The following is a 16,801-nucleotide window of genomic DNA, read 5'->3' as shown; positions in this document are numbered from 1 at the left end:
TTCATTCCACATTTAGAATTGCCATTGTAAAACAAATCTGATCACATTTGCTTTGCTGCTTTGAACCTGTTATTTAAAGATAAAATCCAAACAGTTAAACATGGAAAGCCTTTCAGAAACTGGACACTTCTTACCTTTGGAGACACTTCTCCCCTACTTCCCCCACACCCCTCACATTGCACCTCTGCCAGCAAGGACTCTTCCTTTAGACATGCCTCCAGCTCTCTGCCTCTCCCCACTGCCCCCCACCCTCTCCCTTCACCTGTTGAAACCCTACTTGTGCTTAGACTCCTGCTGCTATGTTCCTTCAGTTCCCTTCACTGTGGTCCGGCTCCCCACCCAGGGATAGTGCCACTGTTCCTTTCAGTGCTCTCGTAGTCTCTGGATTTAGCCCTATCAGCACTGTCTGTATCCCTGACTACACAATTTCTTTAAATGCACAGGACCTGACAACAGCCTAGCGCATAGTAGGCATTTAGTCAATTGACTGAATTGGTAAAGGCGTGAAGTAATAAACGAATGACTTAATCAATGAGTAAAAATGCTCATGTAAATGGTCTAAGCATACCAAGAGCAAGCTAGATAATTCTGATTTTCAAAAATTTATATTGATGAAAGTCTTTAAATATAAATTATACAGACTCATCCAGTACCAATCCTTTATTCACTTTATCTTGCATGATAGGGCTTTTTTTTTTTTAATGTGGCAAAGGAAAATTATCTTCAAAGCATTTCCCACATAAATGATGAGGTATAGAATTTTATGATAAAGCTATTGGTTAACATGCTTCAAATACTTGATAACTCACCCTAGCTGGTTTGGCTCAGTGGATAGAGAGTTGGCCTGCAGACTGAAGAGTCCCAGTTTCGATTCCAGTCAAGGGCACATGCTCGGGTTGCGTGCTCGATCCCCAGTGGAGGACATGCAGGAGGCAGCCAATCAATGACTCTCTCTCATCATTGATGTTTCTATCTCTCTCTGCCTCTCCCTTCCTCTCTGAAATCAATTTAAAAAATTTTTAAATACTTGAAAACTCTTTTGTGAGTACAGAAGATGAAAGATTGTGAGGACATTCTGAAAACAATTTCTATTTTAAAAAGTCACATGTGGTAGTACATTATTTTCTCTCAAAATAACAAAAGTGTTCAATACTCCCCTTTGTGAGATATTCCTGCTGATGTGACGTTCCCATGACTCTTCATAGGCATTTCTCTACATAAGAGGAAACACGCCCCAACTCTCTTAAAGCTAGTAGCTAGTGCACCTAACAGGTATTTTTATTCCTAACGTTATCCATACTCCTACATTCTCTTTTAACAGACAGGCTCGGATCCTCTTTTGATGTGTCAATAGTACAGCTATGCAAGTTTGGTTCTTGGAGACTGACTGACAGTGAGAGTCCTGCCCCATGCCCACTGTGGCCTCAGCACTCCATGTGACACACCAGAGAGACGGGGCTGGCCTACAGAGCTTAGAAACTGGGAGAGTCTGATGTGCTTTTTAAAACCAGTTCTAAGGAATGAACATTGAAAGCTTATTGATGTTATTTAGTCCCGTCACCAGCCCCACCTTCATTAACCCCTGTCCCTACCCTCACAAGGCCTCTTCCATAAGGATGGTCTGAGGATAACCAGGACAGCAAACCTGCAAATCCCACATGAAATCCCAGTTCCAAGTAGTCTTTCCAAGGAGTATTTCTTTTTAGCAGAGATATTTGTAATTTATAATTTCCCATTTCACAAGTGAAAATGGTACATTTTACACACACACAATTTAGTTTTGTCACATGGGCACATGTCTACAGAACATCCACATGATAGTCACCTGAAACTGTGCAGGCAGTAGATCGTGCAAATACTAAAATGTATTTTTTAACCAAGTGGTGGCTGAAGGCCCTGCCTCAGCTAGACAATTCATATAGATGTATGCCTCTCCTATCTAATAAAGAGGGAATATCCTAATTGACCCTCATGCCATCGCAAAGATGGCGGCACACACAGCCAATAAGGAGGGAATATGCTAATTGACTGTCCCACCCTCAAAGATGGTGGCACCCACAGCCAATAAGGAGGGAATATGCTAATTGACTGCCATGCCCTCAAAGATGGCTGTGCCCACAGCCACAAGATGGTGGTGCCCGGTCCTCTCAGTTTCCCCAGCCACCCAGGGCCTGCCCGAGGCACAGGCAAGCCTCAGATGGCAGCTTCCCAGTTGCCCAGGGCTGCCCAAGGCTCAGGTAACCAGGGCCGGCCGAGGCTTGTGCTGCAGGCAGTGGCAGCAGCAGAGGTGTGATGGGGCATCGCCTTCTCCTGATCACCAGGTCGCCTCCTGCCCCTGAGAGAGACTGTGAGAGGAGGAAGGCTGGGCTGAGGGACCCCCCCTCCAGTGCATGAATTTTCATGCACCGGGCCTCTAGTACATACATAATTTATTCTTACCACCTAGACCTAACAGCAGCTTTTTAAAAGAAAAGGAGGAAAAGAAAAACATAGCTTTCTCATTTAAACTGACTGAAGGGTATCATTTCTGTTTGCATTTCAGTGTGTGTTGCCATGCTTTCCTCAGGCAACCTGATGCATATAGTGTCACGCTGACAGTGACAGTGTATCCACAGGCATCCCACCTGGTGACGTCAGAGCCCTCAGGGCACTTCGACCACTTAGCAACTTGAACACCACCATCTAGGTGATTCTCCCAAGACCCAGAGGCGCCGTGACCCCTTCCAGATACTGCAGGAGCAATAACAAGAAGAGCCACACACGTCCTAGCATCCACGAGAAAGGCCAGCAGCAAATAGGAGGTGAAAGGCTGCTCGCGTTCATTGGTCACAGCCAGACAACAGCCGAGCCTGAAAGCATCTGAAAATATAAGCTGAGTTAAAATCTTAGTTCAGTTTTTCTCATTACACTTAAGGTGATGACGCTGTCTGTGAGTGCAGCTTAGTCCACATCTTATTCATTGTGACGTGTCATTTTTAAATTGACATTATTTTCTAAGTAGTCCAAAATTGCTGCATGGATTTCGTCCTTGCCCCAGGTTATTCAGAAAGTTTTAAATTGCCAAGAAGTTTTATTTTTGTGTGTTTATACTTGCATTAACATTTTAGGTCTTATTGCATTTTGTGTCTCTATAATTCTTATGATTCTGAATTTATAAAAATTGCATGGCCTCTAATATAATCAATATTTGTAAATATTACATGATACATTATGTAATTTCTTTCAATATTTCAGGTTTTTTTGTTTTTATTACTTCTTGATCATAATAACAATCATAACTTCAGTTGTACTTTCATTATGCTTCACCATCCCTTTTGTGCAATAGTTTCTTATTCTTTATTATAAGTTATTAACTGTATCATTTTTCCATACAAAAAACTGTAAGCCTACTTTTGCCCATGCTGTATTTAGTTTTGTGTGAAACTGCCAAGCTGTCTTCCAAAGTGGCTGTCCCATTTTGCATTCCCAACAGCATGATTAAGAGTTCTTGGTGCTCCACATTCTCGCCAGCACTTGATGCTGTCGGTGGTTTTTGCGTTCAGCGTTGGAACAGTTAGGTAGTGGTAACTCCTGTCTCAGCTGACATCTTCCTGGTGCCATATGAGGGTGAGCATTGCCTCCTATGCTCATTTGTCATCCACATCACTTCACTACGGATGTGTCTGTTCAGATCTTCTGTCCATTTTTGACAGGTCTTTTATCTCATTTTTGAGTTGTCTGAGTTCCATATGTATTTCGGATATCAGTTATTTATCTATGTTCTGCAAAGATTTTCTTCCAGTCTGTGGCTTGTCCTTTTGTTCTCTTAACAGTGTCTTTTTTTTTTTTTTTTTTTCAAAACAGAGGTTTTTAAACAGTGTTTTGTCTAAGAAATCATAGCCAAACCCAAGGTCATCTATATTTTTCCTGTTATCTGCCAAGAGTTTTATAGTTCTGTATTTTATGTTTAGGGCAGTGATCCATTTTGAGTTGATTTTTGTGAAAGGTGTAAAGGCTGTGTCTAGAATCTCTACTTTTCTTTTCTTTTTTTTTTTTTGGATGTGGATGTTCAGGTGTATCAGCACTATTTCTTAATATTTTTTACATAATTTTTTTAAAAATTATCCTGTCTATGAGCTTTTTCTCAAGTCACTGATTTAATATTCTGTACCCTCCAGTCTTCTGTTCCACTTGTGTTGGCTTTTATTGATCATTTCTAATTCACTATTGGCTTTTTATCTGATTCTTTCCTTACTTCAGATTGTTTTTTATGATGAAACAACAATCTCTCCAATTTTCTTTGAGAATGAGTCGGGTGGTTTTTCCTGAGCAGGATGCAAGGGTGGTTTCTTTCCCGGGTTCTTGTCCAGGTGGATTCAAAGAATGAAGCCACGGACAAAAGGTGGTAGAGGAAAAGGGTGGAAATGTATTGGAAACAAGTACAGACTCCCATGTAGGGAGGGGGTCCAAGAGGATGATCCACTAAGCCCCTTTTTCTAAGGTTTATAAAGGCTTCAGTTCTTTGTTTCTTGATGCTGCCTTCCAATTGGTAGAATATCACCTTCAAAGCTCAAAACCCACGTGGTGCCCCCTCTTATTCTCCCCCTTCAGTGGTAGAATTCTCTGTCTCCTGTGAAAATCTCTTTTCCTCTTTCTCCCATTTGTCAGCATCTCTCTGTCCTCTGTGAAAGTTTGTCTCCTCTTTCTCCCCACACCCTGTGGCTTTCCCTGTCTTCTGTGAACCGATGTCTTCCTCTCCCCTTATCCTGTGGCACCTTCTCTTCTCTCTGTGAATGTATGCCTTTGGCAGCTCCAAGCCCCCAACCAACTATGCCTTCCTCCTCTATGGACCCCCTAATTCCTAAAACTCCCTAAACCTGCCTATTTTAACCCTAAAAACTCCTTTCAAGAATATGAACCAGAGATTTTATTTAACTTAAACATTTACATGTAAATTAGGTGAACATACATCCTATTGAGAGAGTGTTCATACCTGTTGTCCTGCTATAGTTATTAATAGCTAAATGTAGAATTTTTAATGTTCAAAAGTGTTCCAGTTTGGACAATAAATTATATGGTTACTCTCTACATCAAAGTTATGTTTCCCCAAGTTTTAATGAGCCTTGTTTTTATTATGCATCTCTTCAGAGTTTTTATAGCTAAAATAAATAATTTTCATCTTCATTTTTCTACTCATTTCACACATGATGTTATTTAACCCTCATAACAACCCTACAAGTGAGAACTACCATTATCTCCATGAGGAAACTGATACTCAGCGTTTGGGGCAGGGAACAGAGGAGAGTTCTGTGCTCTTCTTAACTTTCCCTCAGTGGAAAAGCCCGGAGATCGGAGAGAGGAGAGGGAAGTTGCTTCATTTGTCGGTTTGGTCCATGGGGAGTGAAGGGGGGCCCTGTGAGCTAGGCTGTCTCTGCAGGAGCTCTTTCTCCACGCTCCCTGGAGGACACTCTCCACGTAGGGAATCTCCAGGTGGCAATGGGGGCTAGGAATGAGGAGGGACAGAGGCCGAACCCCCTTTTAACAGGCTGAGGATGACTCCCATTGCAGGTCAAGTGGCCAACCTAGAAAGACCATTCCAAGGCTTTAGAAGTCCAACCTACCTGCAGAGCATACCCCTGGGCTGCCGTCCTGACTTGGAGGGCCACCTAAATGGCCCTCGCCGGGGCTCTGGCACGGTGTAGGGAAAACACAAGGGCCAAAACCTTCACCTGCCCAGGTGGACCGAACGCTCTGGACACACGGATGGCCCAGATGTACTAAGCAGTCAGCAGACTGAGGACGTCATGATGCTGCCAGGTACACAGCCCAGCCCAGACAGATTTCTGGTCCAATCACAGCCCAAACTGGCTCCTCAGGAAGCAATCGCCTGCAACTGCATCCTGGCACTGTGGGAGGTGCCGCCCGCTGGAAACAGGGTGGGGATGAGAGGAAGGAGGCCGCCCCGAGGTTCCCTGGAGTCTCCAGCAGAGCGCCTTTGATCTCCTGGCCATCTGCAACCCTGCTGCCTAAAGTGTGGTCCACGGACCAGGGGTCTGGGCATCACCTGGGAGTCTGTTAGGAAGGCAGGAATTTGGGCCCCACCCAGACCTGCTGAATCAGGATCTGCACTTAACAAATTTCCCGGGTGGCTCATAGGCACTTAAGGAATGAGAAGCACTGACACAAATACTTAAGGATGCTTCCAGAATTTTGAGCTGGCCATAATTTTATAGGATCACTGCAGCTAAGGACATGCATTCCTCACTCATATGAAAACATGCCTGATAACTCAGGAATGTTGGGGACAGATGACATAGCAAGTAGATGGTGATGATTAATAGGGAGTATATGTTTTGAAAACTTTATTTTCTTAATCTTTTTTAAAAAATAATCTCAGGATATCTACACAGTTCTTTACCTAATCCAGTGCTGAGCAGATTTATTTAAAATACATATGCTGTTAAGTCTGTGACAGGAATAAGCTTTTGGCAGATTTGCCTATTCCCTTCAAAATCTGAATATAATCACAGTCGGGTACTCATTCCTCTCTCACTGGACTCAAGAGCAAGATTATGAATTACAATGAAATATACAAAAAATGGCTGAACTGTATTGCAACTTTACGAACTACTCCCCGAAGAGCTGTTGGAATGGCTTCGGTTTCCCTGTGCACCTCGCTTCTCACAGGCACCCATTCCGTGAGGAAACTTCTGTGCTGGCTGTGTACCCTGGTTCCCTAATTTTGAACTGCTGTGTGTGCTGCTTTTTGAACTGCTGTGTGTGTGCTGCTTTTTGAACTGCTGTGTGTGTGCTGATTCTTCTGTTTGCTCCTCCCAGTGCAGGGAGAGTGTGTTTGCCTTGTGTTGAAAGCTGAGATGGGTTCTGTCCGAATTGTTTACATTCCCTTTCAAACTTTTCAGTCCCAGATGAAGGGAGAAGATAAAAGTTTCTATTTTGTCCTTTTTCTGCACCAGATTAGAATTCCAAATGCCTGGAAAGTTGAGGCCATCAGCGGTCACCCCTTCTCCAGCCACCCCTGGGACACACACATTGCAGCGGCAGCCAGGAGGCTCTGGGCTACTTGCCTCAGAGAAGTGGTGTACTAGAAAAAAGAAAAAGGAAAGAGAAAGAAAAAGGAATCTCTTTCTGGGTATCAAGCTTCAAATGCCCATATTCCAAAAACATAGCTTTTGGAAAATTTTCTTCCTTGTGATCAGAGAAGCAGTGAGCTCTCAGGTGAGCAACTCCAGTGCCACCTCCACCTCCACCTCCCACCCCTCCAGCAAGAGAAGGACACGTGTTTCTCTGCCTGAAGGTTCCACTCGCCGAGCGGTGATCCTGCCTGGCTCTTCCCAAGCACAGGGCACGCTGTTTTCTCCTCGGCCATCAGATGGAGGGCCCCTTTATGATCTTATGATGTGCACAAGGTCAACACATGTGCTCGAAGAGAACTGGTGGGGGGGGGGGGCTGTGAAGGGGGCCCTGTTTCCTGCCCCAGAGGAGGTAAGGAGGTAAGGAGAGCATGTGGGTTTGTGTGATGTGGGCTGCATTCTCCACGTAGATTCCTGGGGAGACAGGAAGACCCTGGAGAAGAAACTGCTGTGGGACATTGAGACAGGAGGGCCTCACCTCATGCAGCTCCTGTGCCCACGCAGAGAAACTGCTGCACTGGGTGGGGCTAACAGGACAGGGGGACACTGCAGCTGTGAACTTTACAGCCAAGAAACTGGAGGAAGGAGAGGGCAAGGACAGAAGAAGCTGGGTGGAGGGGAAAAGTCATAACCCATGCTGCTCCCTGACCTCCCACACCGCCTGACAAATGCACTAATAAAAAAGTAATATGCTAATTAGACCGGGAGACCTTCCAGACAAAGCCGGGGGCTTGGCCAGCCTGCAAACCACCCCCAAATGGCCCTCAGCCCCTCACCCAGGCTGGCCACGCCCCCCAGTGGAGACCCTCACCCCAAGGGGGCATGGCCAGCCTGCAAATGGCCATCAGCCCTCACCCAGGCTGGCCACGTACCCCAGTGGGACCCCCACCCTGAAGGGTGTGTGGCCAGCCTGAAAATGTCCCTCAGCCCCTTGCCCAGGCTGGCACTGCCCCCAGTGAGGACCCCACCCCAATGGGGGCATGGCTGGCATGCAAACCACCTCAGGCCCCTTGCCCAGGCTGGCCCTACCCCCCAAGGGGATCCCCACCCTGATCCGGAACCCCTTGCAGGGCAGCCGGCCCGCTCTCATGCACCAGGCCTCTATCTATACTAATAAAAGGGTAATATGCTAATTAGACTGGGAGATCTTCTAGGAGACCTTCCGGACATCCTTCCGGACAAAGCCATGGTGGTGGGGCCGAGGCAGAGGCAGTTAGGGGCGATCAGTCCAGGAGGGGAGGGCAGTTGGGGGAGATCAGGCCAGCAGGGGCGGGCAGTTGGGGGCAAGCAGACAGGCAGGCAGGCAGGTGAGTGGTTAAGAGACAGCAGTCCCAGATTGCGAGAGGGATGTCCCAGATTGGAGAGGGTGCAGGCTAGGCTGAGGGACATCCCCCCCCCCATGCACGAATTTCATGCACTGGGCCACTAGTATATATAATAAAATCATAATATGCTAATTAGACCAGACAACCAAATGACCTTCCAGATGTCCTTCCAGACAACCTTCCAGATGAAGTTGCGGCTGTGAGGTCCAAGCCCCTTTCACAAATTTTGTGCATCAGGCCTCTAGTGTGTGTGTGTGTGTGTGTGTGTGTGTGTGTGTGTGTGTATACATATGTATATATGTCAGAGAGGAAGGAAGAGGGAGAGAGAGAGAGAAACATCAATGATGAGAGAGAACCATTGATCAGCTGCCTCCTGCACACCTCACACTGAGGATTGAGCCCACAACCTGGGCATGTGCTGTGACCTCCTGGTTCAGAGGTCAAGGCTCAACCACTGAGACATACCGACTGAGCTAAATGCCCACCTTCTTGCCAAATAAGCTTGACAGCATTTAGGAAGTCAGGGAACAGCAAAAGGGGCCATGGGTCAGCAACTGACTAAATTGACTTATGTTTCCTGTATCATGATAGAATAGATAGAAGCTTGGAATAGAAAATAGGCTGTTACTGGGAAAAATAAAATCCTATATAATAAAAGCCTAATATACAAATTGTCCAACCGGGAGTTCAACCAGGAGTTCAACCACTTGCTATGATGTGCATTGACCACCAGGGGGCGACGTGGGACATGGCAGGCATCAGCAATGTGGCACTGGCAGTGGCGCTGGCAGCAGGAGGCAGTGGAGGCACTGCCAGCCCCAATGGGCTCTGATAAGAGTGGGATCACATTGGGATGGTGGAGCAAGTGAGTGGGCAGCACCAGGCCAAGGCGGGTGCAAGTGGGAGCCTGATCACCCCATTGATTGTCGCGCAGACTGCAACCAGTGGAAACAAAGTGGGGCGGGACCACAACCCAGCTCCCAGGTGCTGAGGGGGCTGGGTGGGGGGCCCTGTCCCAATCGATCACCCCACAAGCAGGATGGTGGAGCAGGTGAGGGGACAGGACCAGGCCACAATAGGGTGCCAGGTGGGGCTGCGGGGCTGTGAGCCTGGGGGCACGAGCTGGGACCCAATCCCCGCAGGCTACCCTGGGGGACCTCACTCATGCATGAATTCATGCACTGGGCCTCTAGTAAAATTATAAAGAAACTAGAGGCCCGGTGCACGAAATTCAGGCACTGGGGGGGCGTGTCCCTCACCCAGCCTGCACCCCCTCTAATCTGGGACCCCTCGGGGGATATCCACAGGGATGGGGCTTAAACTGGCAGTCGGACATCCCTCTCACAATTCAGGACTGCTGGCTCCTAACCACTCAACTGCCTGCCTGCCTTATTGCCCCTAACCACTTCTGCCTGCCAGCCTGATAACCCCCTAACTGCTCCCCTACCAGCTTGATTAACACCTAACTGCTCCCCTGACAGCCCGATTGTCCCCAACTGCCCTCCCCTGCTGGCCTGGTCATCCCCAACTGCTCTCCCCTGCCGGCCTGATCTCACCCCCAATTGCCCTCCCCTGCCAGCCTGATCTCACCCCCAACTGCCCTCCCCTGCTGGCCTGATGGCCCCCAACTGCCCTCCCCTGCAAGCCTGGTCCCCACCAACTGCCCTCCCCTGCTGGCTTGGTTGCCCCCAACTGCCCTCCCCTGCCTGCCTGATCTTGCCCCCAACTGCCCTTTCCTGCTGTCCTGATCACCCCTAACTGCCTCTGCCTGCCTGATCACCCCCAACTGCCCTCCACACAGGCCTGATCTCACCCCCAACTGCCCTTCTCTGCTGGTCAATTTGGTTCTGATTAGTTGGTTTCTATGCCAGTCAGCGTCTAAAGCTCTGCCTCCTAGGCAGCCATTGGTTCCTCACACTTTACCCAGATTTGGTTCTGATTGGTTGGTTTCTATGCCAGTTAGTGTCTCTGGGCCTATCAGTGGGGCCTGATCAGAAAGGCAGGGCTGATCAGCAGCCCCAGTGGAGGCCTGGAGAGAAATGGAGGTGCAGCTGCTGGCCCAGCCTGGTGAGAAAGAGAGAGGCAAGTGCTGATCAACAGCTGCCACACAGGCTACGGATCAGACCCTATTTCTCTCTTTAGGCCTCTCTCTGGGCCTGATTCGCAGCCCCCTCAGCAGTCAGTGCTGGACTGACTTCTGTTTGGTCGAGCCTCTGGTCGTGATGGACCCAGGGTTTTTATATATTAGGATGTGTCTTGCCTCCCTGTCTTTGTGCCCAGAGAGAAAGACCTGCTGCAGTTTCTTCTGTTGCCCAAGTTGTACTAGAACGTTTCTGTGTTTCAGACAATTTATCCTTGAGACAGGGTTTCTAACTAAACATTTCAAGTCGTGCTTCTAATCAGGACTCAGTGGCTACTTTTTAACTCTGCAAATGAAACCATTTCACTAGAAATGATTTTTGTTTGTTTCTTCTTTTCAATGGCATAATTCTCAGAAACAACCTGTATGAAGTTCTTGAGAAAATTCAAACTTCCCTGTTTCTAAATAACCAAGAAATCCTGAATGCTTACATTCTGACCATAGTTTTCTAATAGTTTAAATATTTCATCATTTATTGATAAAACAATAAATTGTATTAAGCATTGATTCTTCTTTCAATGTTCAAAACACCTTAAGTTAGTGAAGTTCAGTGTGCTTGTCTTCTCATTTTTAGGAGACATGTTAGTTTTGGGTCTAAATGAAGAGGTATTTGAAATTGTATGAAAAAGGTGTTTAAAACAAAATGGGACATTTAGTCCCTTTTTGAAAGCATCAACCCAGTAAATAAATACAGGCTCAGTAAATAAAGCTCTCTGGCTATCTTCTCCATGAAGCAATGGTTGGAAGAGATGAATAAAAAATGTTTTTAATACAGTAATTTTCCTACTGGCTCCTTTTCTAAACTCTCTTCAGCTCTCAGCATTTATTACCAGGTTTGCCCTTGTTTTAAGGGCATAGTCATGGAAAAGTCCTAAGGAGTTTTAGAAAGTTTGTTACTGAATGAAGATACAATTCATTTCTAATGGGCATTTTTAATGTTTTCTGTATGTAAACGCCTCTGCTGTACAAACCAAAACCACCTTTCTGGTTTACAGGTAAAAACAAGGACACATTACTTAGTTTTCTCTCCCCAAAAAATGCACATCTCCTGTGCACACAGATTGACATACACTCTGAAACCTAAACACAAAGTCGAACGGTGGTCATTAGTCACTGTCATTAGCATCAATTTGCAACCTACTGCAAGTCAGACGTGCTGCAGTTTTATTTTTGCTTTCTTAGTTCTCCCACCCCTCACTCTGCCGTATTCTTGTAGTTCCCTACATTCTTTCCATTACGCCACATCCTTCACCTTCTTGAAACTGGAGTGGAAACAACTGCTTCCAAAAAACCTTCCCGAGAAAAGAATATCATCCCCCTGACACGAACTCAACACAAGTTATTTCTCACCTTCCACGTTATTCTTCGACATTGAACTTCAATTGCTCACGTATAGGAACCACGTGATGTCCGCTGTTCTATATTCAATTCCATGTTCTTTCAAGGCACGGATGTAGTTCAGACTTCAGGACTCATGTCCCCACCTTTAGGGCTTCACTACCTCCCAGACTTCATTTCTCCTTTTCTCAGTAACTGAATCCTCAGAAGTAATGAACTTAACTCCATTTCTCAACCTTTCTTAAAGATGGGTAGACGGGATGGATGCCAGGGGCAGATTGGATGGGGCTTCTGGGGAAGCGTCCTCTTGTGGCTTTCTCGTCTCCCCCCTTTTCTGCTGGGAACAGGACACGAGGACTGGAGTGTGATGGCTGCACCTGCTGGCCATGAGGGGGGAGCTCTGTAATAGGGCGGCTGAGCTGAACGGCCAAGGCTGGGTCCCTAATGACTAGATGGGACTGCGTTCTAAAGTTGCATTGTCTATTTCTGTGTATCAGTAAGGCCCGATGTGTATGAATGTGTGTGAGTGTGAGTGTGAGTGTGTGTGTGCATATGTGTGTGCAAGTGTGCATGAGTATGTGTGTTTATGAGTGTGTGTCTGAGTGGGTGGAAGTGTTTGCATGTGTGTGAGTGTGTGTTTGTGAGTGTGTGTGAATAAGTGTGTGTGTGATTGTTCTGTGTGTATGCATGAGTGTGCATGAGTATGCATGAGTGTATGTGCATAAATATGTGTGAGTGAGCATGTGTGAGTGTGTGTGAGTGTGTATGTTTGTGAGTATATGTGAGTGTGTGTTTGTAAGTGTGGGTGTGAGTGTGTGTTTGTGTGTGTCTGTGAGTGTGTGTGTTTGTGTGTTTGAGTGAGTGTGTGAGCTGTGAGTATGTGAGAACGTGTGAGTGTGTGCGTGAGCATGTGTGAGCATGTGTGTGAGTGTGTATGTGAGCATGTGTGTGAGCAGGTGTGTGTGAGTGGTGTGAGTGGGTGTGTGTCAGCGTGTGTGTGAGTGTGTGAGTGTATGTGTGTGAGCAGGTGTGTGTGAGTGTGTGTGAGCATGTGTGTGAGTGTGTGTGTGCGTGTGAGTGTGTGTGAGCACATGTGTGTGAGTGTGTGTGTGCATGTGTGTGTGCATGTGTGTGTGAGTGTGTGTGAGCATGTGTGTGATAGTGTGTGTGTGTGTGTGTGTGTGAGTGTGTGTGTGTGTGTGTGTGCGTGCGCCCTGTTAAAGGACAGACCTTACATAATTGCAGGAGCTGACGAAGCAGCTTATATCAGGAAGGCTGTTGTTCTTGCACCTGGTGCTGGAAGCTGTGGACATTTGGGAAGGAAGGATGGATGTGAGATGGAGGGAAGCACAAGCTGGAGGCCTTGGGGATGGACTGAACCCCAGTCTGTCAGGTCATACTGACTCTGACCTTAGTGATGTGATATCCTTAGATAGAAGCTGAGGGCCTACATCACAGAGCTGAGTACATACACCTGGCCCAGCCGGGGAGCCCCTGAGGCATTTCCAAGAAAAGGGGGAGTAGTGTGGGCCCAGGTGCTGCCTCCCACTGATGAGGTGGCTCAGCAGGTAAGTGATCACATGTGAGCTACAGAATGGCTGCTGTGAACCTTCCAACCCCCAATCTCCCAGAGAGCCTCCGTGTGACCCACTCTGACTGTGACACAGGAGAGCATCCTGGGATGCGTAGTTTAACAGAGTCTGGTGGATCTCTTACAAAGCCATCACATTCTGGATTTCTTTAACTTTCTCCTGTTTAAGCTACTCTTTTGGGGGATGCTATTAATAGCAATCAAATGTAATCCCCAACTGGTATTGGGCCCTATAAACAAATGCTGACTAATAACTGAACTACATAACGAATGACATGTAGATCAGATAAAACATACACAGAGACTTTTCTTGATAATATATAAAGTATCAGTTTTTAAAAACTCTTTGAAAACCTTCAAGAAAAGCAAATTTGATGCCCAGCCAGCATGGCTCAGTGGTTGAGCATCAACATGTGAACCAGTTTCTGGAGTGTTTCCACAAGCAGGTGTCAATGCCACGTGTGTCCGGTGAGTCCTCTGGGACCACGTCAGGATGACAGCAGGCTGTTGGGAGGGGTGGGACGCCTGTGAGCACTAAAAGGGGAAGGAAACGGAACTGATCTGAGAAAGCTTTCACACCTTGATGCTGAGCCCACACCTGGGAGGGAAGAAGGAAGCAGGATTGATTAGGAGCACCTGCCTCAGATCGTAATGAGATTGGAGAAGGTTTAGGCTCATTCAGCGAGGAGCCCTGGGAGAGGCCCACAGCGGGTGGACATGGCCACGCCCTAGTTTGGTGTCATGCTCAGCCACTGGTTGGGCCTTTTCTAGAAAGAATATGGTCTCATCTCAAAAGCTGAGTGATGCTGACGGTGCTGGCACTGGCGTTGGAGGCTGTCAAAGTGCCCTCCTCGCAGACGAGCAGCAGGTTCCCCGGTGGAGACCTGAGCAGCAGCTTCTGCGAGTGCCACAGCACCACTGCTCATCCTCGCACCCTCTCACCTCTCAGTACCACAGACAGACCCACTTCTCAAAGCCAAGGCGAGAAGGAGAGCCCTGATTAGAGCAGAGTGACTTGCCTCAGGTCAGAAATTAATGGGGAAGAGCGATTAGGAAATTAATAGACCTCTTCCAAAATATATTACTCTTGATTTTGAGCTGGAAGCCTTTGCTGAATTCACACAGACCCCAAATCAGATGGGAACGCATGTTGACATTTATCCATGGAGTCCTCAGTTCCACGTTCAGTGACTTTTCTTCCTACGCAGCTCACACCATTCATGCTCTCATACTCTCCCCTCCACCTCCACCCTCACCACTCAGGCCACCTCATTTCACTTTGTAGGTCAAACCACCCTGAGAAGTGGCTCCTCAGGCCTCAAGTCTTCCCTGACACCCAGTTGCCGTCACACGTACCTGCTCTGGTTTCCACTCCCTTGGTAGAAGAGGCTGTGAGACGGATAGGAGCTCAGCCATCTCCTTATTTACATCTATAGAATTTAACCCAAAATAAATGGCATCTTCAAAAATTTGCTCAGGCCAATGTTGGTGAAATTTTGGACAATGTTGGTATGTATTCACCCTTTACACTGGGAAGGTAACAGCTCACACCAACTATAATGGGCAGTTGTGGATTTTACTCATTCCTGACTAATGACCTCAGCAAATGGGTAACAGTGACTTGTCACCCTACTTGGAAGTTTTAACATCACAGAGGACTTTCTATGTTTTAGATTTTATGCTCTAGAAAAGTAGATAGAGGAGTAGAAATAGTCATAAAATAACAGTTAAGTAAGTAGACACAAAGAATGCTGGACACAAAGAATGGTGCTTGGTACTTTAAGTGTACGATGAGTATAATTTAGTTTTCCTATAAATTACCTATTATTATTCCATTTTACAGATGAAGATCACAAAGATTAAGTGGCATAAGATCAATCAACCAGCAAATTGTGTGGGTTGAGCCTGAGAAAGGTCAGGTCTATCTGGCTCCCTAAGCCTTTTGTTCTGTCTGTCTCATCCCACAATTCACAATTACATATTAGAGCCTAAGACTTTCAACTTGAACTCCACATCTGCAGCATTGGTAGTGTCTAATAGTGTGGGAAGGTGGTTGGGATTATAAAGAAAATAAAATTTACACCTACCCATATTTGGGGAGGGACAGTATATAAATCTCTATGCTTTTTATATACTTGAAAATGTCCATAATAAAAAAAGGTGTATAGAGATTTTTACATCCCATAAAGGCATTCAATAGCTACCAATGGCTCAGCACCTCACTAGGACATTATAAAGTTTCCCTCTAACACCAACTGGACACGCGCGCGTGCGCACACACACACACACACACTCATACACAGTCACACAGTTGAAAACAACTTCTGGCATAAACAAAGCAGATATTAATTAGTTGTAATGGTGCAAAATAGAAGTGGAGAGTTCTTACCATTTCCAACATATATCAGCATAAGCAAATGTTCCCTTTTCATGCATGAATCAGAACATTCAGCTCCATTCACTGTCTTATGTTCCTTTTTGTTTGCACAAGTCCAGCCAAACCAAACCAGGCGTCACCAGTGGAGAGAACTGCAAATGTTTGCACACGGTGAGCAAATTAGGAGAAAGTTCTCGATTTAGAGAGACATGAATTATTGTGTGCAGATATAAATAAACATTGTTCTCAGCTCAGGTTCTGTCAACACCTCAGCGCTCCATGCAACTCATCCAAAGATCAATGGGCTAGTGTTACTCATACCTGATGAGCTCCCAAAACCACCTGAAGGGGCACACGCTGTACTTTGCTAAGCTTGTTTGCAAACTCAGCCCTTGGAATACAAAGCGACCACAAAGTATGCAGCCAACTCTGAAATACGTGTGTTTTCAGCAGCCGCAAGGCCAAAACAGACCTCCTCCTTTCTTGGCCCATGCTTCAGATCTTGGCGTGGGCGCTCCAGGCAGCCCACAGTCTTCTTTCCTCCACCTTCACCATTTCTTAATTAAGACATGCTTATGGTATAGTATTTTTAAAACACAGACAATCAAAAAGAAGATTAAAAATTGCCTTAATTCTACCAACCAGAGGTAACCACTGTTAATTTTGAATATGACTGTAGAATTTTTATTTTTATTGAACTTATTGGTTGATAAAATTATTTGTTTCAGGTGTACAATTCTATAATAAATCATCTATATATTGTATTGTGTACTCACCACCCCAAGTCAAGTCTCCTTCAATCACAATTTATTCCTTTTATACTCTTCCAGCTTCCCCGGTCCCCTTTCCCTCTGGTCATCACCATACTGTTGTCTGTGTCTATGATGTTTTTTTTTGCTT

Source organism: Eptesicus fuscus, chromosome 20 (assembly GCF_027574615.1).
Source record: "Eptesicus fuscus isolate TK198812 chromosome 20, DD_ASM_mEF_20220401, whole genome shotgun sequence".
In the NCBI taxonomy this organism is placed as follows: Eukaryota; Metazoa; Chordata; class Mammalia; order Chiroptera; family Vespertilionidae; genus Eptesicus; species Eptesicus fuscus.
This window is presented reverse-complemented; position numbering follows the sequence as displayed.